Here is a 23,025-nt window from a genome sequence, read left to right as displayed (position 1 = left end):
ACTAGTCTTTGCGCCTGCAGAATCTTCCTCCCTAGATCCTCAGGAGAGTGTGCTTTCTCCATAGTAAACTCCAGATAAACTCCACCTTAAATTTAGGTTTAGGTAAAGATAAGGAGGAAAGGGGATCAATAATGTTTTTGAAACTGGCTGAGTTTTAACTAATATGCTGCAGTGGAAGCAGCCTTTGACATATAACTAAGTTGTTAGAAAATAGTTTTGGACATTTGAGCAGACTTTACCAGTACCAGAAGGAACGCTATATAATTTTACAAAAATAGATTGTTTATTAAATATTACAAAATTGATAAAAGTGTACATAAATAACAGCAAGAGAACTAGGAGCTCTCATTTGTATAACCACAGGTATAAAAATATATATTCCCTATACTGCCAAGTCAAACAAGGTCAATGTTTCTCTGTTGCTTCTTCAGGACCTATTTCAATTGACTGCAAGCAAAGGGATTCTGCATGGGAAAAAGAACAGTATCAAAAACTTCATCAGAAGGATGACAGATGCAGACAAATCACATATGATAAAATAAATCCCATAGATAGTATGGAGACAAAGTATATGGGGTGCCCCTTACATAGAGCCCTCTCATAAGTGGCATGCCATGTGCTACCCAGGCGCAACCAGATCAGTGAGGCATTCACTAGATCAAAACCGACCAGAAAATACCTCTAATGTCCCAATCTGAGAAGGACAAAAATGTAATGAAAATAAAAATATAATATATAATAAGTCCCCATATAAGGATACAGGGTAAAATATATTATCACTGCATCTTAACAAGGTACTCACAGGACCAGCAGATTCACAACAACACTACATCAAGGTGACTATTCCTTTTCCACAGCATCTAGGGCCACCCTCCTATTGATTCCTACCATGTAATATAGATATATGGATTACACATAAATATTCGCTATACAATGTCATATATTCTAACATGACAATATCAATCCAAAATTCATAAATAAAGATGGTTTCAATACCTGTACACAATGGTTCAGGATGAATGATAAAATGGACTGTGCATAAGCTTCCAAATAACCAGCAAGGGATCAACCAGAACCTATATAAACCAAAGGGTGTGTAGTCACCATTAATTAATATCCAGCTTATGTCAGAGAGAGCAAAAGCAAACCACATTATAATTGAACTTACCAGTTAACTGGTGTAGCACTAACTCTCGGTGGAGCTGCTGGTTTAAAGCGGGCTGTTACCTTTACACTTCACACCTCTGTTTCACCGTCACCGGGTCTAGGGTCCCATTGAGTTTACTTCTGGACGATGTAGACACCAACACTTGAGTAGATTTTCCAATGCTTTAATGAACAAATAATAAAGGAAGTAGCAGGAAAGAGGCAGAAGGAAAGTTGCAGGGAAGCTCAAACAACCTTTCCTTAGTATTCTTTAGGACATTCTCTAGAGTTGAACACTTGCGGTTGAATGGTTGAATGCGCTCCCCCTTGTGGAACCCAATCTTTGCCCGCCTGGATAGGCCTCTCTCACTTGCCTAGCAGCCAGACTTGTTTGGAATAAAACCCGTACAATCCTCTGCCACAGGATGTATTGGTTTATGATGAATGTCAGACACAGTACTTGAACCTTTAAGCCAACCCGGCAGTACTATGCAGTAAGATCACTTCAGGATATGTCCTCCAACCGAGTCACAAGGCCCCTCTCCAGACCAGCACTCTGCATGATCCTTCCATGACGGGTCCTCCCCTGGGATCTTCTCGGTTGTCCAGCTTCTTCACTCAGGATAGACAGCTCAGGACCATTCCTCTGCTGCTGTGGTAGGCCCCAGACAGGCTACTGGACCCACCCACACGCCGCAGCGACGTGGGCCTCCGGAACGGAGGACCACGAGGTGGTACTCTTAATGCATACCTGTCAGCCAGGAGGGCCAGCAGGTGGCTGAAAACGAACCCCTAAACATGGCGTCTGTCCCATAAATTCCCTCTCCCAGAATGCAACTCGGAGGACCACCTCAACCGAGTTGTCTCCGGGACATAGGAGCACTCATACGCTTCAACACGTTGCTTTTCCAACACCAGCCGATGGTGACAACGACACCCACCGGCACAGTGTGGAACCACATGCAACTCAGCCAAGCTGGAACAGAGGCAAATCTAACTTCCTCTAACAAGTAACCCACAAGATTAACCTATCAGTGGTAGATTAAAAAAATCTACCAGCGCTACACTGGCATACATTGATTCCCAAAGATTAATATTAGCGGGTACTAGATCAAATCCGTGCTAATTGTGGCTGCAAAAGTAGATCTAGGGAGCAAAGTAACATAAATTACTTCACAACCTAAACAACAATTCAGATGAAAGGGACAGAGAAAGTCCCAGTGTGTAGACTAACCTGTTCAACAGAGGTCCTGGATGAACATGCCACCATAAAGAGCCCTTGCAACTGATCATTAAATACAGCCAACCATCAGCACTATCTCCCAACCCAGATGAGCTAACTATAATCAGCTGTGAGGGCTGTACCAATGTGCCCGAGCATGTAGGGCATGCGCAAGTGTAATGGTGGGGAATCCCCCATAGATGTGAGAAAATAGTATCTCCATTTGCTAAGCATGCGCGATAGAGAACTAGATAATTACAGATTATTAGAGGTGCGCCCATGCGCACTGGCCCTTAACTTATACTTGGAAAAAAGACACCATCCGAGATACAGGTGCAGCAAGAAGGCCTAAAAAGTATTGCCGTCTGCCGCGCATGCACACATGAAAACTAGATAGTCAGATTATTAGAGGTGCGCTTATGCGCACTAGCCTCCAATAGACACTTTGAAAGAGACACCATCCGAGAGTACAGGCACAGTAAGCTGCCAATGCAGGATTTAACCACAAGAAACAGGAAGCCAAATGAACAATACAAAAACAATCTGCCATATAAAATATGATAGATGAATATAATGAAAATACATAAAGATTAATGAAGATATGAAATAAGTATAAGATGGAAAAAAAAACAGGGGATACCCCTGACGCCAACCACCGCAACACCACCACCTTGGTAATACAGATGCTAAAAAGCCAAACTGTAGCCAGATGTTATCTATGCCGGGGGTCCCCAAGAAAAAAATTCATATAAAATAAAAATGAAAAACATTAAATCCAAGATTGAGCCATGATCCAAAGTGCACCAAGGCCACCCCATGGCATGCCGCACATGTATACCTTAAACTAAACTATAGGACTCAAGGCCGCAGGGTCATCGATCCTAATTAAAATAACAAGAGAATTGCTGCACCGGTTATTCTAACTACCCATGTTTAATATCATACACCAAACAATTTGATAACAATAGATCAATTTATAATAATATAATACATAATCAAACATCATGATGTGATTGTTAATCTATTCAGAGCTATACAGCAAGATAGGGGAGGGACAAAACTATCATTTTGTTGAATTCATTTCACCAAAAATTTAATCAGGAACAGGGAAGAGAAAGAGCAGGAAAACCAATTAATATTTCAACCTAGGATTTTTTTTTACCACCTATTACTTATTTCATATATTCATTAATATTTATGTATTTTCATTATATTCATCTATCATATTTTATATGGCAGATTGTTTTTGTATTGTTCATTTGGCTTCCTGTTTCTTGTGGTTAAATCCTGCATTGGCAGCTTACTGTGCCTGTACTCTCGGATAGTGTCTCTTTCTAAGTGTCTATTGGAGGCTAGTGCGCATAAGCGCACCTCTAATAATCTGACTCTCTAGTTTTCATGCGTGCATGCAAGATACTTTTTTTGGCTGCTTGCTGCGCCTGTACATCTCGGATGGTGTCTATTTTCCCCAAGTATAAATTAAGGGCCAGTGCGCATGAGCGCGCCTCTAATAATCTGTAACTATCTCGGTCGCGCATGCGCGGCAAACATCAATACTATTTTCTCACATCTATGGGGGACTCCCCACCACTACACTTGCGCTAGCCCTGCATGCTCAGGTGCATTGGTGCAGCCCTCACAGGTGATTATAGTTAGCTCATCTGGGTTGTCAGATGGTGCTGATGGTTGGCTGTATTTAATGATCAGTTGCAAGGGCTCTTTATGGCGGCATGTTCATCCAGGACCTCTGTTGAACAGGTTAGCCTACACACTGGGACTTTCTCTGTCCCTTTCATCTGAATTGTTGTTTAGGTTGTGAAGTAATTTATGTTACTTTGCTCCCTAGATCTACTTTTGCAGCCACAATTAGCATGGATTTGATCTAGTACCCGCTGATATTAATAATTGGGAATCAATGTATGCCAGTTAACTGGTAAGTTCAAGTATAATGCGGTTTGCTTTTGCTCTCTCTGCCATAAGCTGGATATTAATTAATGGTGACTACACACCCTTTGGTTTATGTAGGTTCTGGTTGATCCATTGCTGGTTATTTGGAAGCTTATGCACAGTCCAGTTTATCATTCATCCTGAACCATTGTGTACAGGTATTGAAACCATCTTTATTTATGAATTTTGGATTGATATTGTCATGTCAGAATATATAACATTGTATAGCGAATATTTATGTGTAATCCATATATCTATATTACATGGTAGGAATCAATAGGAGGGTGGCCCTAGATGCTGTGGAAAAGGAATAGTCACCTTGATGTAGTGTTGTTGTGAATCTGCTGGTCCTGTGAGTACCTTGCTAAGATGCAATGTTTATTAATATACAGTGGGGACGGAAAGTATTCAGACTTTCAGTTTTTCTTTTTTAATAAATCTGCAAAAATGTCAACAATTCTGTGTTTTTCTGTCAATATGGGGTGCTGTGTGTACATTAATGAGGCAAAAAATTAACTTAAATGATTTTAGCAAATGGCTGCAATATAACAAAGAGTGAAAAATTTAAGGGGGTCTGAATACTTTCCATCCCCACTGTATTTTACCCCGTATCCTTATATGGGGACTTATTATATATTATATATTATATTTTTATTTTCATTACATTTTTTTCCTTCTCAGATTGGGACATTAGAGGGTATTTTCTGGTCGGTTTTGATCTAGTGAATGCCTCACTGATCTGGTTGCACCTGGGTAGCACATGGCATGCCGCTTATGAGAGGGCTCTATTCACTATGTAAGTGGTACCCCATATACTTTGTCTCCATACTATCTATGGGATTTATTTTATCATATGTAATTTGTCTGCATCTGTCATCCTTCTGATGAAGTTTTTGATACTGTTCTTTTTCCCATGCACAATCCCTTTGCTTGCAGTCAATTGAAATAGGTCCTGAAGAAGCAACAGTGAAACGTTGACCTTGTTTGACTTGGCAGTATAGGGAATATATATTTTTATACCTGTGGTTGTACAAATGAGAGCTCCTAATTCTCTTGTTTTTATTTATGTACACTTTTATTAATTGTGTAATATTTAATAAACAATCTTTTTGTAAAATTATACAGTGTTCCTTCTGGTACCGGTAAAGTCCGCTCAAATGTCCAAAACAATTTTCTATATTTTATAGTTTATATTGGATGTGGAACCCCCTTAGCTAGCTATCTCTTCTAAATAAAACTAAGTTGCATCAAGGTTACAGTAGAGCATGTCACTCTCAATAAATTTAATGTCTTCTATCAGTCATGTCTCAGTTACTAAGAAAGACTATAGAGCTATTTTAGATAAGTAATGAAACTTATTTTTAGCTCTAAGGTCCCATTATGTCATTTTACTGGCTTACTGGTAGTGCTTTTTCCTGTACAAACACAGTTTTAACAAATTAGCTTTATGGTGATTCCATATATCCATAAATGAAGGAATATTTCCAAGTTATGGTGACGGGTTGGGGTGTATCTGGCTATACACTGGGTGATAGGGAGGTAGCTGAACTGTATCTAGTTATGCATTCGGATGTTGTTTCAGTGCATATGGTTATACACTGGTGGGTACCTAGAATGCACCCTGTTATGCATTAGGAGCAGGGCTGGTGCTACCATTAGGCAAACTAGGTAGCCGCCTAGGGCACCCTGCTACCTAGGGTGCCCATCCACTGGTGTTCCTACTCTCTTCTCTCTGCAGCAAGCAACTAAGCCTCAGCATCAGCAGGCAGCCGTTGCTCCATTCGCACATATTATCAGAGGCACAGTAGCAGCGGAGGACTGTGTCTGTGTCCTGACTCCCGCATGAATGGAAACAAGCGAACATTCATTGATGGGCGCTGGTAGGCTGCATTTGATGGCAACTGGTGAGGGTGCATTTGATGGGTGCTGGTGAGGCTGTATTTGATGGGCGCTGGTGAGGCTGCATTGATGGCTGCTGGTGAGGTTGCATTGATGGGCACCGGGAGGCTGCATTTGATGGGCGCTGGTGAGGCTGCATTGATGGGCGCTGGTAGGCTGCATTTGATGGGCGCTGGTGAGGATGCATTGATGGGTGCTGGTAGGCTGCACTTGATCAGGCGCTGGTGAGGATGCATTGATGGGTGCTGGTAGGCTGCATTTGATGGGCGCTGGTGAGGATGCAATGATGGGCGCTGGTGAGGATGCATTGATGGGCGCTGGTGAGGCTGCTTTTGATGGGCGCTGGTGAGGCTGCATTGTGTGCATTGGGAGGTAGCTTGCGTTCACCAGGTTATACTCTGGATGGTAGCTAAAATGCATCTGGTTATGATTTAGGATGTATCTGGAACACATCTGGTTATGCACTGATTCAATAGAAGCTGGTCTGAATTTAATTACGCATTGAGTGGTAGCTAGAATGCACTTGGTTATATATTGAGAAGTAGCTAGATTCTATCTGGCTGGAGTAAATATGGTTATATTCTGGGTGGTAGCTGGAGTATATGTGGTAATTCATTGGGTGATACTTTGATTGCCCTATATTTTGAATTGCGAAGTAGCTGAATGTATAGCCATCCCGTGTACAACAATTGGCTACACATTCACCCATATGTAAAAAAAAATATTTTTTATCTTGTCGGCTGGCAGTATTTTAGTACAGGAATACAAATGCGTTAGAACTCTTTATGTCAATTCACTAAGCTAGATAGGTATTTTAACACTTTATAATTCTCTCTCATCGAAATGTGTTTAACCAAATGCACTTCTCCAACAAAATAGTTATTTAACTATTGCAACATCTATTTTTCACAAATCAGAAGTTTTTATAATATATCAGTATTTTCACTTCACTTCAAAAGGCTTTTTATCAAGTGCTTCTCAATAGACACATTACAGTAGCTCTCAATTAGTGCCCAGAAAAAGCAATAAGGAGTTGTAACCCAAGGGATAATTTTTGTTAACTGACTTTTACATGCAATTTTACAGTAAGAATAGTGATAGAAATACAGCATGTGCTACTAGCATTGATAATCCTTTTTAGAATTAGTCAGTGCAATATTTATATACATATGGTGAAAATAACACAAAGTAATGCAAATAATGTTTACAATAAAGCTTTTTGAACTGAACCTAATTGTGTGTAAAAAGATATTTCCCTCTACAGACATGTTGCTCCACTGAAGTTCTCTTATGCTGCTTCGTTGTTACTGCCTGGTTTAGTGTTACCAGGGTCCAGGCTAAAATCAGTGGGAAGTACACCTAGGGTGTAATTTACTAAAAGGATATTTTATATTTGAGTCAAGTGGTGGTTATCTCACCTAATGTAGAGGGCCTCATGCATGGCCCCTGACATCATCAAATGGCCACAGATAGAATTGTGTGATTTTCTAAATATAAAGTTTTTAGAGACTGCAGACATACATCAGGAGAAGGTCAGACACAACAGGAATGCTACCACAGATAGTAAAAGAAAATGGACATGCTTTTAGAGATATTGGAGACTGGGACATGCTTCATGCGGAGTGTGGAGGCAGGTTACATGAAACTACTAGAGATAACTGCTCCTATAGCCCTATTACAAATCAATGTTTCTTCAGTTATCCGTACAGCTCCCCTTAAAATTTCTGGTGCCACATTTGATATTTCTCTCAGCAAAATCTAATATAGAAACATAAAAATAGAATGGAGGAAGAGTTGCATAGTGTGAAAGAAATAAACCAAATGTTCTAACTACTGGAAGCCAGGAAAAACAATGTTTTTCCCTCACCTGCTTGACTAAGCACCTAGGTAAAGAAAACACAGGCTACTGCCTGAAGTGACCCTGTGGGCCACATAATCAGTGCCAAAGGGCCACAGCATGGGTAACAGGCCTCAACAGGCCTCAAGTCTATGTTCTCTACACATATATTATCAGGGTCAAGTGAAACTTTTATTTCAATCACTCTGAATCTGTTAATGAACGTGAAACACATAAAATTTAGGATGAGAATTTTACATATCCTTTCAACTGATTACATACAAGTAGTGAATAGAACATGCTGCAGGAAGAACTTTGTAGCTTTATGTAGTGCTATCTCTAAATGATGGGGCTCCATTTAAAGTTTATGTAAACCCTAACTTTGACTGAACAACTTTTCTTTGCTCCTTTTGGCCTGTACATATACAACAGGAGCATTTTGTCATATCTGTTTGCTAAATTTACATTGTTACCAGCCATTTCTGAGTTCTCCTTGTAAACTACAGAACACCTCCACCCTATGTTCTCAAAATGGGGACAGGGGAGGTTTTTGATAGGCCTTTCCTAGAGTGACAACACTGCTTATCTCTAGATACAGGACAGGAATTGTGTTAATGATAGGCAGGGGGGCCATTAGAAATCATGGGGTGCTGTACAGCCTGTCTGATAAGGCTACCTTGAATACACAGAGGACAGTAATGAGGCAGGATGGCAAGCACTCCATGGTAAATTGTGAGTGTAAATTGCTTTAACAGCATGAGGGAATTGAAACCTAAGCCTACATACTACTGTACAGAGTGTAGGTTCAGGAGAGGAGCATGTAACTTGTGCAGGTGTCAGTAGTGACTGTTGGGAGCCAAGACACTTAATATTATTCCATCTACTCCTGATAGAAGAAAAAAGTCCCCTATCTGCCCTAGGCATCCTTGCTGAACTAATGGGGCACAGGGAACTACTAAGTGTTGTAAACCAGGACCCATAGTAATACTCAGCCTACATCACATGGAAAACAGAAGTATCCGGTCAACTCTTGGGCCCCCCTACTGGACTAATACATTCAAGGATGGTTCAGGGGGGCCAATTTTACCCCCTAATGGTGGCCCAGCTGGGAGGACCACCAGGTGAAAAAGCCTGAGAATTCAGCCACTGGTAATTTGCAAAATATTTCATTTATGTTCTTGGGGCTTAGATACACTTTAATGTAACACATAAAATGCCCCATTACACTCCCAGCAAAACTAAATCAATAGATTTCAGGTAAAAGAATTATATAATATATGCTAATAACAAATACAAGGGTTTACTTGTTCTTTAATCATCCCATGGTTTGCCATCACTTAGCAATTTCCTTCATGTTTTGTTAACAGGCATGAAAAATAGAATGATTCCCGCTGATAGCTGTTTATCACAATGTGAAGAACATTTGCAGAGCTGCTCCCTAGTGGAGCTATGCTTCAAAAAACCATGAGAAACTGATGAATATAAAAAAGGCAAAAGCACCAAAGCGAATCGAAAAAAAACTATAAACTTAGAAAACCATAGTGGCTTAGAGCAAAAAAGTAGAAATGTTTGTGTGAATCACAAACATAATAAAATCATTATGTGCTTTTTAATGATTTTATTCTGTGATCTAAGTAAACATTCAACTTTCTTGCTGTAAGCCCTCATGCCTTGCTAATTTTATGGCTTAATCGGATTTGATTGAACACTTCTGTTTCTCTTATAATCTGCTACTTTTTGTTGAAACTAAATATACAATACTTTATTTACCCAATGAGACTAGAAATGATTTCATTTACATCATTGAAGAGACTGCTTTCTGCTTCACGACATTGTATTATGATCTAACAATGTGAACATCTAACTTTAAAGGATAATCTAATCAACAGTCGCTTTAATTTCTTATAAATGTCCTAAATCCTGTATTATTATTTTCAACATGAGTGAACTATTTTAATTGCATTAAATGAAGAGCAAAGGTGGGCAATAACCAAGGCTGAATTTCTATCACCGAAGCTTGTAGGCACACAGTATGATAGCTCTCTGCTAGGATCACCTCCCTGTTTCATGCAGAACATTTGTTAGTATATGTGGATATACTTTATGATTTTACTCTGTTTCTACTGATGATAGGGAAAATATATATTGAGGGAAAGTTCCTTCATTGCTTCTGCTGTCTATAGGCCCAAACTTTTTGGATGTAATGGTAAAACCAATGGCTGCCAATAAGAAATGAATTTTTAACAGCCTAGAATAAGCTACCATATTTTTCGCTCCATAAGACGCTTTTTCCCCCAAAAATGGGGGAAAATGTCTCTGCGTCTTATGGAGTGAATACTGACCAGAAGTCCACCCCCCACCGCCGTGTTACAATACCGTGCCGACCACCGAGCAGTATGGCCGCATAGATCCACTCTGCACCAGGGAATCGGCTTCAACATCACAGCCCAGGACCTCTCCAGCAGCGATCCATCTAGCCTCCTGGCTTCCTCATACCCTGCTGACCGTCCAGACATGCGGAGACGCCACCAAGACCTGCTGCGGGTTAAAAAAGTATCGGCTTTCTGCCCAACCATGCCACGTGGGCTCCACCAAAATGGCAGTCACAATGCACCGCCAGCTGCTGGACCTCCAGAGCCTTCCTACTTAGCTCGAGCAGCAAGCGCAGGCTCAGATTAACATGTCATTACAGGTGAGCAAACTTCATACCATGCCCTGGAGGTTAACCCATTATCTCCCTCCATAAGCCCAGTGAAATCTAGATCCTGGGGAGCCAGATGCATCTTCTCCTCTTATGGATGTGGCAGACTCCTCTCCTTCACAGCACTCTCCTGTCACTCTCCCAGACCCCATTGCACAGTTTCTAATTACAGGCCATCCCATGTCAGATGTCACTATAAAAGACATGCTCATGTCACTGAGGGCCTCTATACAAGCATACGGCGGTGGAATGCACGCCATCCTGTCAGCGCGAGCTGGGTGGCTATCGTCTCCTCAGTCTATTATTTTATTGTAGAAAGTGTAAAACAGAAAGTTCAAAAATGGTGACTAAAATACAAAAAGATGTGGTTGCAGTGAATATACACAGAGATAATATAGCAAATAACCACAATTCTCTGTTTGTTGAATACGCATATACAGAGTGGTACCAGAGTGGTATATTATTCTGTTACATTTTATTAAATATTTTAGTACACCATTTGGTTCAGAATATTTTTTTTCTTGTTCTCCTCCTCTAAAACCTAGGTGCGTCTTATGGTCAGGTGCGTCTTATAGAGCGAAAAATACGGTAATCTATGCATACATAGAGTGCAAATAATGCATGCCCTACCATAGTTTATAAAGTTATTATAAATCAGTAACGAGCTCTGAATCCATGTAAAAGCATGAGCCTGAAGCTTAAGTTTGATTGTATAAATATGTACTAAGACTGAATATGCTATGACCTGCTGTGGAGAGTGCAGAAATTGTCCTCATCGTTGACAGGTCTGCCAACGCCTACCCCCCTTCATCAATTTCCTATAAGCATCTTCCACCAGCTATGTCCTATGACTCCCCCCAGTTGATTGTATTTCCTTCAATTGCCTGTGCTTCTCTAAATTTTGTTCTCCTTTTCCTGTGCCTCCCTACCTTACGTGTAATCCTTTATTCCCCTCCCCCCTACTAATTAAAAGCTGTCTATTGCCTATATTTAATTATCTTTAAAATCCAGTGGAGGACAGATGGTTGAGATTCATTGCCCTAGTGTCTTCCCTATTGTGACAGCTACATTGGAAACAGGGATCAGGAGCGCAGTATATTTCCCAGAATGTCAGAGTCATAAAGGCAAAGTTGCTTAGTCAACTTCTTCTATATTATCAGTGCAATATCAGTAGTTAAACTACCTTTGCTAGGGTTGTTTCCACAATTTTCAGTTCCTAAGAACTCCCCGTTCCATTATCTATAAACAGAAACAGTGGACCCAACTGGCGCATTCATTCTCAGACCCATAGGTGTGCTCAGACTATTGCATTAGCTTGTGCACCTCAAATGTATTAAAACATAGACTGTGTAAGTAGGGCAGTGGATGGTGTCTGTAGAGCAGTGGACTTGTCAGTAGGGTGTCAGTAGGGCAGTGAACAGTGTCAGTAGCTTTTATTTTTATTTCATTTTTTAAATATATTTTTACAATTTTGGGTGAAATATTAGCAAGAGGAATTAATGGGGTAATTAGGGCGTGCGCAGGCACACCTGGCACACCCCCTGCGCACGCCTACGCTCAGACCAAGTGCAGTGCAGTGCAGTCTGACTTGCTGCTTTGCCTGGGCACAGCTTTGTCTGTCAGACTTGTAGCGCAAAACCAAAGGGAATTTCAGAGCACTTCCCTCATCTCTATGCTACAGATCTGACAGAAACAGGGCACAAATGAACAAAAACAATGTGGATGGTTGCAGTGTTTGGATCCGGGGCACCCACCAGCAGATGTGTGGCACCTTCTCTGGGTGCCAGGCGCTAGAGATGCCCTTAATGTATAGAAGAAAAACATGGCTGATGATTATCTATATTTTTTAATTACCCTTTAATATACTGTAGATGATTTGTTTACTAGTACAACACATTGAAAATGTAATTGGTTAGAGCTCAAAATGCTTATGTTTTAAGTAATGTGTAACTTCAGTGATTAGAACACATTAGAACACACAATCAAATCATTTTTAATGTGGAACCCTTTACATAACCTTCAGGTCTCAGGGAACCCCTGACAATTATCAGTGAATAGAATGCTCCTTACACTGTGACCCATAACATGAGTGCCTCTTACATTTGTGGTCAGTGGGAAGAACGTTCCCTATGTTGTTCAGTGGGAAGAGTGCTTTTTACATTGGTGGTCAATGGGAGGCGTGCCTCTTGCATTGGTGGTCAGTGGGAAGAGTGCCTCTTATATTTGTGGTCAGAGGAAAGAGTGCCTCTTATATTTGTGGTCAGAGGGAAGAGTGCCTCTTTTATTTGTGGTCAGTAGAAACAGTGCCTCGTATATTTGTGGTCAGTAGGAAGGGTGCCTCTTATATTTGTGGTCAGTAGGAAGAGTGCCTCTTATATTTGTGGTCAGTAGGAAGAGTGCCTGTTATATTTGTGGTCAGAGAAAAGAGTGCCTCTTATATTTGTGGTCAGAGGAAAGAGTGCCTCTTATATTTGTGGTCAGAGGAAAGAGTGCCTGTTATATTTGTGTTCAGTAGGAACAGTGCCTCTTATATTTGTGGTCAGTGGGAAGAGCGCCTCTTATATTTGTGGTCAGAGGAAAGAGTGCCTCTTATATTTGTGGTCAGTAGGAAGAGTGCCTCTTATATTTGTGGCCAGTGGGAAGAGTGCCACTATTTGTGGTCAGTAGGAAGAGTGCCTCTTATATTTGTGGTCAGTGGGAAGAGTGCCACTATTTGTGGTCAGTAGGAAGAGTGCCTCTTATATTTGTGGTCATTGGGAAGGGTGCCTCTTATATTTGTGGTCAGAGGGAAGAGTGCCTCTTATATTTGTGGTCAATGGGAAAATGCTCCCCTTACCAATAGCAAAAACAAGGATTGATGTTATTGATTACATATCTAAAGGGCAAAAGTTGCTCATTGCTCAGTGAACCCTAGCAACCTCATAATGAACCCTATGGTTCCATAGAACCCTGGCTGAGAAAGGCAATAGAAGCAATGAATCTGTGATTATATTACTATATATTGTATACTATCCATATGCTGTATATGGAAAGAGACTGGTACCCATAAGCAACAACACTACTGTAGTAGTTTTATATAACAAAAAATGGCAGTGTAATTGTTAATGTATTGTTCTATAGCAGGGGTGTCAAACTGGCAGCCCTCCAGCTGTTGTGGAACTACAAGTCCCATCATGCCTCTGACTGTGGGAGTTATGCTTGTAACTGTCTGCCTTCCGATGCGTTATGGGACTTATAGTTCCGCAACAGCTAGAGGGCCACCAGTTTGACACCTGTGTTCTATATGAAGTAGTCTGATACAAACAGATTATAAATGGATTTTATTCAAGTGCTCGTGCATCCATTTGTAATAACAAATGATATAAAATTAATTGACTTTATCTCACTTTAGTTGTTTACAATGTATGCCATAAGCAAAGCCCTATTTTATGACAGTCAGATAGCATGGTATATACACTGAAGATGAAGCAGTCTACCTGTCTTTCTGTAGCAATGACTAAATTACAGGTTGCCTTATCTTCATTGAGTTGTAGTTATTCACTGCTCATAAAAGTGTCAACATATTTAATTCCTTGACATTATCAGTCTATGCATTTTCAGAGTTGTGCAGGCTAATGAGTCTAGTCTAATTTCTCTGTTCATCACCATTTAAATACAGCATTTACCTATTAAACTAAAAAGAAAAAAGGCTGCAAGAAAAAATGGAAGTTGTTCAATGATGTCATGGATTATGTACATTATGTGTATGCGAATCTTTAAAAATGGTAACGCTACACAAAGAATTATCATTTTAAACCTGATAAATGGCAGTGGCAAGTGCTTCACAACTATAGTGTGTGGTCAGATAATTTGATTGTTGGGTACCAACCTCATCTCATCTAAGGCTGGGCATAGGTGGCTCAAATCTCGGCTGTTCAGCCGTAAGGGAACTGTGTGGATGGATGAATGTTGTTTGTATTCAGGCAGGCACAGGCCAAAATGTAAACGATCTATTGGGGGCCTTAAAGTGGTTCTAAACACAAAAAGTTTTTCACTGTAATGCATTCTCTGCATTAAAGCAATCTTTACTTACCTCCTGTGTACCCCTCCTCATCTCCTCTCCACACAAAGCGCACTGCTTTTTTTTTTTTTTGTTCTTTTTTTAATTAAAAGAAAAGTCAGGCCTGCCCCCCCCTGCACATCATTTGCCTAGGTGAATGACATGCAATATGCCCGATATGCCAGGTCACATAATGACATGGCATAATCCTTCATTAAGAAAGGTGATAAGGGGCGGGCCACTGTGAGGCCCGGCAGCTGAACATGGAAGAGCCAGCGGGACTGTCAATAACAATACATAAGCAGATGGTGGCATGAGACCGATCAGGGACAGAGTTTAGAGAGGATTCTGCAGGACACCACTGGATCCGCTGGGAGGATGAGTATTTGAAATACTGACAATCGGCAAAAAGGTATGCAGGGCTATGAAAAAGAAAAAAATGGGTGGGAAGGGTAGAGATCCGCTTTAAGGTAAAAAAAAACCCTTATTACTTATTCCCCCATCCCTAACCACTTACCTGCCTCCTCTTTTGATCCAGCACCTCTCTCCCCTCTTCTTGGTCTTACAGGAGACACTGATGGCAGCAGAGTCATAGGCATGAGACTGGGCAGGGCTTACCAGCACTGTGTGTGTTTATTGACGCACACAGCCCAGCTCAGAATCGCGCCTGCATGCGGGCCCCCATAGCACGGTGCTTCCTGAGGGGGCACTTTCAGGAAGGAGGAAAAGAGAGTGGTGGCCTGGGACTCCCGAAAAGGAGATAAGGGACCACTCTGTGCAATGCCATTGCAGAGAGCAGGTAAGTAAAACATCTTTTTTGTTGTAATGAAAAAAAAAATTGTCTTTGCAATCACTAAAGTATGTCCCATGATAGAGTTCCTTTGACCTTTTAACCCATACCATCTAAACTTAAAATCTCCCATGAGCTGTAAACTCATGGAAACCAGGGAAATTTTTTTTTGCCTAATTTCTATCCTGAGATACAAATGTTATATCTTGTATAATCTAAATTGTAAAAAATCTAATTGTAGATTGGTTTATTCTTGAGACTCACAATGTTCTAGATAATATACTTTCCTGTGCCTAAATTTTCACCTATCAATGCATATTCTATTACATTCCACATATGCATTTTCATTATGACATGAAACTAAAAGTCAAAGGAACCTGTCAAGATGGCTAATGTTTCACCAGTAAGTTCATAACACAATCTGGAAACTGCCTAAACACACCAAAAAATATGATCACACCTCCCTGCCAAATATCCAAAAGAGCAGGGATAGTAGGAGACGACAACAGGGACAAGATGCCGTTTTTTTGCTATCCATATTACATGTTCAAACTGTTCACTTTCTCTTTGTTCCCTTGACAATCATTTCTCAGCTTGTTATGTAGTTTCACCATTTATTGATTGCAGTTATATCAAATGTAGGCTACAGATCTGTAGAATACAAAATCTGTATAGGGTCCTGTAACTCTGTAAGGTTCACCCCAACTGTGATCCAGTTACATGAGCAATGCATATTGCAGAACACAAATTTCAGAGCATTCTAGATGTGAGCACTTACTCTCTCTCTCTATATATACATATAGGAAGGCCAGTATGGTGGCCTGAATTTATGGGAGGAGCCCAGGGGGGGGTATTTAAGCAGCCCGCTCACCTGTGGTGTTTGTCGGTTTCCTGTGCGCGATATACGTCACTAGGCCGACGATTCGAATACCAGCATCCGCACGTTCTTGGCTTGCAAATTCCCGCATCCACAATTTCCGTGCTCGAGAGTTTCGAAGTCCGTGTTACCGATTCGTAGTTCCTAACACGCGTCTGGCTTGGCTGTCGCAGGTAGGGTCCCGTCGGACTTTTGTTTTCACGCATTGTTAGATATCATGCCACTAAACCGTGATATCAAACTCACGTATCACTCGCAAATTTCACAACGTAACCGCAATGCATACCACTCGCACCATCGTTATGTTACCATTTCTCGTTATTTGAATAAACCACCGCGACGTAGACGTCGCTTCATTTCAGGCATGTCTAAGTTGTTACCACGCGTCAGTAGACAACCATTGTGATTCGCAATTCGCAATTTCTTATCGACGTCAGTTCGATACCAAGTCATTTCTCATTTCAGAACATTTCTAAACATTTCTAACATTTTAAACCATTTAGAATCATTTCATTCATTTCAGTCACGTACCGCGCTCCGATTCAAATCCAGTCGCATCTAAAGATGCACCGATTCGCTCCGGTGTGCCCCAGTAGTTACGGCCTCATTTCAGTACATGCTCCAGAGTCACGTTCATTGTCAGTCGCTCGTTACGACTCACCGATTCGTACCTCTGTCATGGTTATCATTTCACTGCCACGTATCACGCTCCGATACGAATCCAGTCGCATGGAAATGCACCGATTCGTCTCGGCGTGCCCCAGGTATTTGCCACATTTCAGTACATGCTCCAGAGTCCGATTCGCAGTCAGCCGCAACAGCGGCATGATCGATTCGCGCCTCTGTCATGGCAAACAAACTGTTACACCTGCACTTACCGCGCTCCGGTTCGAATCCAGTCGCATCTTCGATGCACCGATTCGTTACGGTGTGCCCCAGGGCTCGGCCTTATTTCTGAACATGCTCCAGAGTACAGTTCATTGTCAGTCGCAGTTTGCGGCTCACCGATTCGTGCCTCTGTCATGGGAAATCATTTCACTGTCACGTATCACGTTCCGATTCGAATCCAGTCGCATCCATGATGCAACGATTCGTTCCAGCGTGCCCCAGGTATTTTCGGCCACATTTCAGTATATGCTCCAGAGTCCGGTTCGTTGTTAGTCGCAGTCGTGACATGATCGACTCGTGCCTCTGTCATGGCACGTGCCTCTACCATGACAAATCATTTAATTAATTTCATCATTTCACTCATTTCACTGTCACGTACCGCGCCCCGATTCGAATCCAGTAGCATCCGAGATGCATCGATTCGTCCCGGCGCGCCCCAGTTGTCTTGGCCTCATTTCATTCATGCTCCATAGTCCGACTCGTCGTTTGTCGCAGTCGAAAAAAAAAAAATACAAAAAAAAAAAAAAAATAATAATAATACAAAAAAAAAAAAAAAAAGAATAAATAAATAAATAAATAAATAAATAAAGTAGTATGAATAAATAAAATGTTTCGGCCTCATCCAACACCTGCATTAGAGCTTGGTTAGCTGTCAGTCGCAGTCACGGCATGACCAATTCGTGCCTCTGTCAGGGCAAACATTTCACTGTTACATACCACACTCCAATTCAAATTCAGTCGCATCCATGATGCACCAATTTGTTCCGGCATGCACTAGCGTTTTTCTTTTGCCTCATTTCAGTACATGCTCCAGAGTCTGGGTCGCTGTCAGTCGCAGCTGCGACACGACCGATTCGTGCCTCTGTCATGGCGAAACGTTTTCATTCATTTCACTCTAAGGCAAACATTTCATTCACTTCGTTGTCGCATTCCGCGCCCCGATTCAAGTTTAGGTCATCCGTCAGGCATCGATTCATCCCGGCAAGCCCCAGTTGGCTTGGCCTCATTGGCGCAGTCATGGCACACCGATTCGTGCCTCTGTCATGGCATAAACATTTCACTCATTTTATTTAATGTCATGCACCTGTCGCTTAAACATGTTACAAGTTACTTTTCAAGTCAGGTAGTCAAACCCTTCACCGGTTGACATCTGTAATTTTCCTCTAGGTCAGCCAAGTTCAAAAAAAAAAGGGCCACACCCCATCTTCCTTCGAAGCTCAGTCATGGTCCCGATTCATTCGTTGAAACCTTCGCCTCACTACTATCCCCCCTCATAGTCACGGCACACATCCAAGCACAACTTCTTGCAATCGTTGCAAGTACGCATCCAAACATAACTTCTTGCAATCGTTGCAAGCACACATCCAAGCACAATTTCTTGCAATCGTTGCAAACACGCATCCAATCATAAACTTCTTGCAAACGTTGCAGGCATGCATTTAAGCATAACTTCTTGCAATCGTTGCAAGTACGCATCCAATTACAACTTCTTGCAATCATTGCAAGCACACATCCAAGCCTTACTCTTGCAGTCTTGCAAGCACATGCAGCAATACGAACTTTTCACAGTCACTACAAACACATCTCCAGCGACAGGAACTCCCTTGCAGTCGTTGCAAGCACACATTCAAGCACAAATCTTACAATCATTACAAGACACGCATCTTAGCATAACTTCTTGCAAACGTTGCAAGCACACATCCAGTCACAACCTCTTGCAAATTGTTGCAGGGACACATCCAAGCATAACGTCTTGCAATCATTGCAAGCACGCATCCAAACAAAACTTTTTGTAATCGTTGCAAACACGCATCCAAGTATATCTCCTTGCAGTCCGTGCAAGCACATGCAGTAATACGGACTTCTCGCAGTCACTGCAAACACATCTCCATTGACACAAACTCCCTGGCAATTGTTGCAAGCACGTATTTAAGCACAACTCTTGCAATCATTGCAGGGCTAGCATCTTAGCATGACTTTTTGCAATCAGTACAAACACATTTCCAGTGGCACACAATCAGTCACACATCATTCTTCAGTAGCACTTAATCAGCCACTTGTCTCCAGTGGCATCTTCATACGGGCCACTCATCATTTTCTGTATCATTTCTCGCTTAGGTCAGTTGAGTTCAGGTTCCATCCCGCACCAGGTATCGTATTGCCACACACAGCTGGCTCTTCGTAACACTATCAGGCTATACCTAGCCAGCATCCAGCATTTCTTGTCCTTACAGGACCCCAGAGAGTCATCCGTGTTTATGGCTCATACAGTAGGATCCTTTCTACATGGCGTCCAGAAACATCAGCTCAAAGCTAACGGCAAACGCTTGCCCATCACAATTGCCATCTTTAGGGACATGTCAAAAACCTCAGACATTCCCCAGGCTAGTCATACAAGCAGCCATCTACCTGGCCCTCTGTGGTTTTCTACGGCCTAACAAATTCACTTTTACTGGCACAGGCAGCCAGGTAATATGTAGACACCACTTGACTCGCTGGTAATATCATTATGTCCTTCAGCTTGTAGTCTCTAAAACTCAACAATCCGGAACCGAGGTCTACAATAACCTTTTCCGAATTAACAAACTCCATGCAGGCCAGCCTCCCCCTTGACAAGCTGACCCGCATCAGGCCAGTTCCCCAAGACTTCACCCATACACGAGTGTGTACTAAGAAGTAGCTGCAGTCTTTCCTGAGAATGCGGACCTATCAATGTCGGAAGGTCCCGTACTACGTGGATCGGTGTATCAATGATTATACCATCTACGTCGCCCTTGTCACCCCAGGTAGTGACAGATGCCGCAGCCGCCACAGGCATCGCTGCAATTTTTGGCCACCATTGGTTTACAAGTACATGGCCTCCAGAGACACTCCTAAACCCCGGGTTTACCCGGACTTCCTCCCTCTTCAAGCTACACCCGGTCATGGCAGCCACTCAACTCTAGGGTCTTATCTGGACAGGACAGGCCGTGGCTTTTGCCACCGACATCCGGTCCAAGGCGAGCCTCTTGATAAAGCCAGGTCCACATCACTCTATGTCCTTCCTGTGCAGGCTGGTGTAATTATCTTGGCAACACCAGTTTAATGTCCACTGCACGTTCGTTCCAGGCTGCCATCTTCTGGGACATGTCTACTATATTAACCAGTTCGCCATTTGGCCTTCTCCCCAGTTTGGTCATACAAGCAGCCATTTACTTAGCCTACCACGGGTTCTGGCGGCCCAGCGAGTTCACCCGCAGCAATCCCGCAGGCCAAGTTCTGTGTAGTTGGCTCGCTGCCAACACCATTTCATCCTCCACCTTGCAGTGTCTAAAACCCAGCAATCAAGCTCCAGGATAGACAGACATCTCTATAAAATAAACAACGTCCGGTGTCCAATAACCATACTTGACCGCCTACTGTCACTCCTACCGGAACACTCAAACTCTAGTCCCCATTACCTTTCGGGCAACCCTCGAGTGCCTGCCAGTTCATCAAACACCTGGGGGTTCTTCTACGCTGCCTACACCTCAACCCCAGTCAGTACTCTGGTCACTCTTTAGTATTGGTTAAAGTCACAATATAGGGGATGGCGCTGTGTAAAAAACAGAGAGTGTAAGTGTGAGTGTTTTAAAGTGACAGGTGCTTTAGTGCGTGATACAATCCTACATAAATAGAAGATAAAAAATAAAAAATATATAAAATATAAGAAATAGAAAATGTGAATTGACCAAAAATTATTAAACATTATAAAGTGATAAATCCTTATTTGAATTGCAGACAATTATAATTCCATACAGTAAGCAAACTCAATCCTTATATTATCTAAATTATAGAGCATATATTAGCAAAATCCACTGAAAAATGCAAAGTGACAAGTGTCAAATCTAGAAAAAGTTTGGTTGTCATTATTTAGGTGGAGTTTTTTACTGTGTAGAGTTATAATAAGGATAAGGAAAGGTTTAACTTCCTGATAATGTGCGATGCTAGGATGTGTAACCTATATGTGTTTCTTTTTATATAACCGACTTGTTATTTGTTCCAATACTTGAAACATAAGAAATGTTAAAATGGAAATTGTGTCTATTGAAAAAACTTTGAATAAAAATATTGGAAAAGAAAAAGTTTGGTTGTCAGACCACGGTGCAATACACACAGTGCAATTATGTGCAAAAAAAACGTTAAAAATTAAGACCAATCTATTATATATAAAAAAATTGTGTATCAAAAAAAATATATATATAGTCCCATATGCTATTTAATATAAAAGTTCATAATGGTGATGCAATATGCAGTGCAATAAATCGTATAGCGTATTTCCCCGGAGATTCTTCTTTATCAATGGAGAGCCATGCAATAACTTTTAGCAATTTCCCCCAATCTGATTGCACTCACCGGAGCTCCCTGCCCCTGCAGGGGTATGAGCTTGTGATGTTAATCCTCAGCCTTTAATCGCTCCAATCCCACCGGTGCCAGTATCCTTCCACTTAGCCCAATCCAGGTGAACCACTCGTTGAGGAGGGGAGGGCGGTGGCGGTGGAACTTTTCGTTATCATGATTTCAGTCCTCACCTGATCCCTCACCTGATCAGGACTGAAATCATGATAACGAAAAGTTCCACCGCCACCTGTTGTCATATGATGATCCATCACTAAGGAGGATATATGAGTATTATAAAGATGATCTGATCTACATCCTGGAGAACCTGAACTCTCCTATTGTTCAGTTAAAACTAAAATCTCAGAAAGTCTTAAACACAGAGTGGATGTCCGGCTGGGATTTGTGCTACAGCAAGGGGCAGTGTGTCTCCCTCCCCTCCTCAACGAGTGGTTCACCTGGATTGGGCTAAGTGGAAGGATACTGGCACCGGTGGGATTGGAGCGATTAAAGGCTGAGGATTAAAATCACACGCTCATACCCCTGCAGGGGCAGGGAGCTCCGGTGAGTGCAATCAGATTTCAGATTGGGGGAAATTGTTAAAAGTTATTGCATGGCTCTCCATTGATAAAGAAGAATCTCCGGGGAAATACACTATACGATTTATTGCACTGCATATTGCATCACCATTATGAACTTTTATATTAAATAGCATATGGGACTATATATATATTTTTTTGATACACAATTTTTTTATATATAATAGATTGGTCTTAATTTTTAACGTTTTTTTTGCACATAATTGCACTGTGTGTATTACACCGTGGTCTGACAACCAAACTTTTTCTAGATTTAACACGTGTCACTTTGCATTTTTCAGTGGATTTTGCTAATATATGCTCTATAATTTAGATAATATAAGGATTGAGTTTGCTTACCATATGGAATTATAATTGTCTGCAATTCAAATAAGGATTTATCACTTTATATTTATTAATTTTTGGTCAATTCACATTTTCTATTTCTTATATTTTATATATTTTTTATTTTTTATCTATTTATCTATTTATGTAGGATTGTATCACGCACTAAAGCACCTGTCACTTTAAAACACTCACACTTACACTCTCTGTTTTTTACACAGCGCCATCCCCTATATTGTGACTTTAACCTCCTTGGGGTATCACTGAGGTGTTCCCTACTTACATAGGGGGGCAGCAGTGTTTTAATAGTCTGAAGCGCGGACCCATTGATAGACTACTTTAGTATTGGGGCAACCTTGGCAGCATTTCGGCATGGGTCCCAGACCACGTCATTAAGTAA

General features: G+C 41.5%; 1 long non-coding RNA gene across 1 annotated transcript in view; it reads right to left on the bottom strand.

The window, feature by feature from the left end:
- Nucleotides 1–23,025, bottom strand: part of LOC141127889 (uncharacterized) — an 88,116-nt gene that overhangs the window by 22,384 nt on the left and 42,707 nt on the right. The window lies entirely within an intron of this gene.

The sequence above is a fragment of the Aquarana catesbeiana genome, linkage group LG02, assembly GCF_042186555.1.
Source record: "Aquarana catesbeiana isolate 2022-GZ linkage group LG02, ASM4218655v1, whole genome shotgun sequence".
Lineage (NCBI taxonomy): Eukaryota > Metazoa > Chordata > Amphibia > Anura > Ranidae > Aquarana > Aquarana catesbeiana.
Note: the sequence above shows the minus strand (reverse complement) of the source record. Positions and strands in the feature narration are given on the sequence as shown.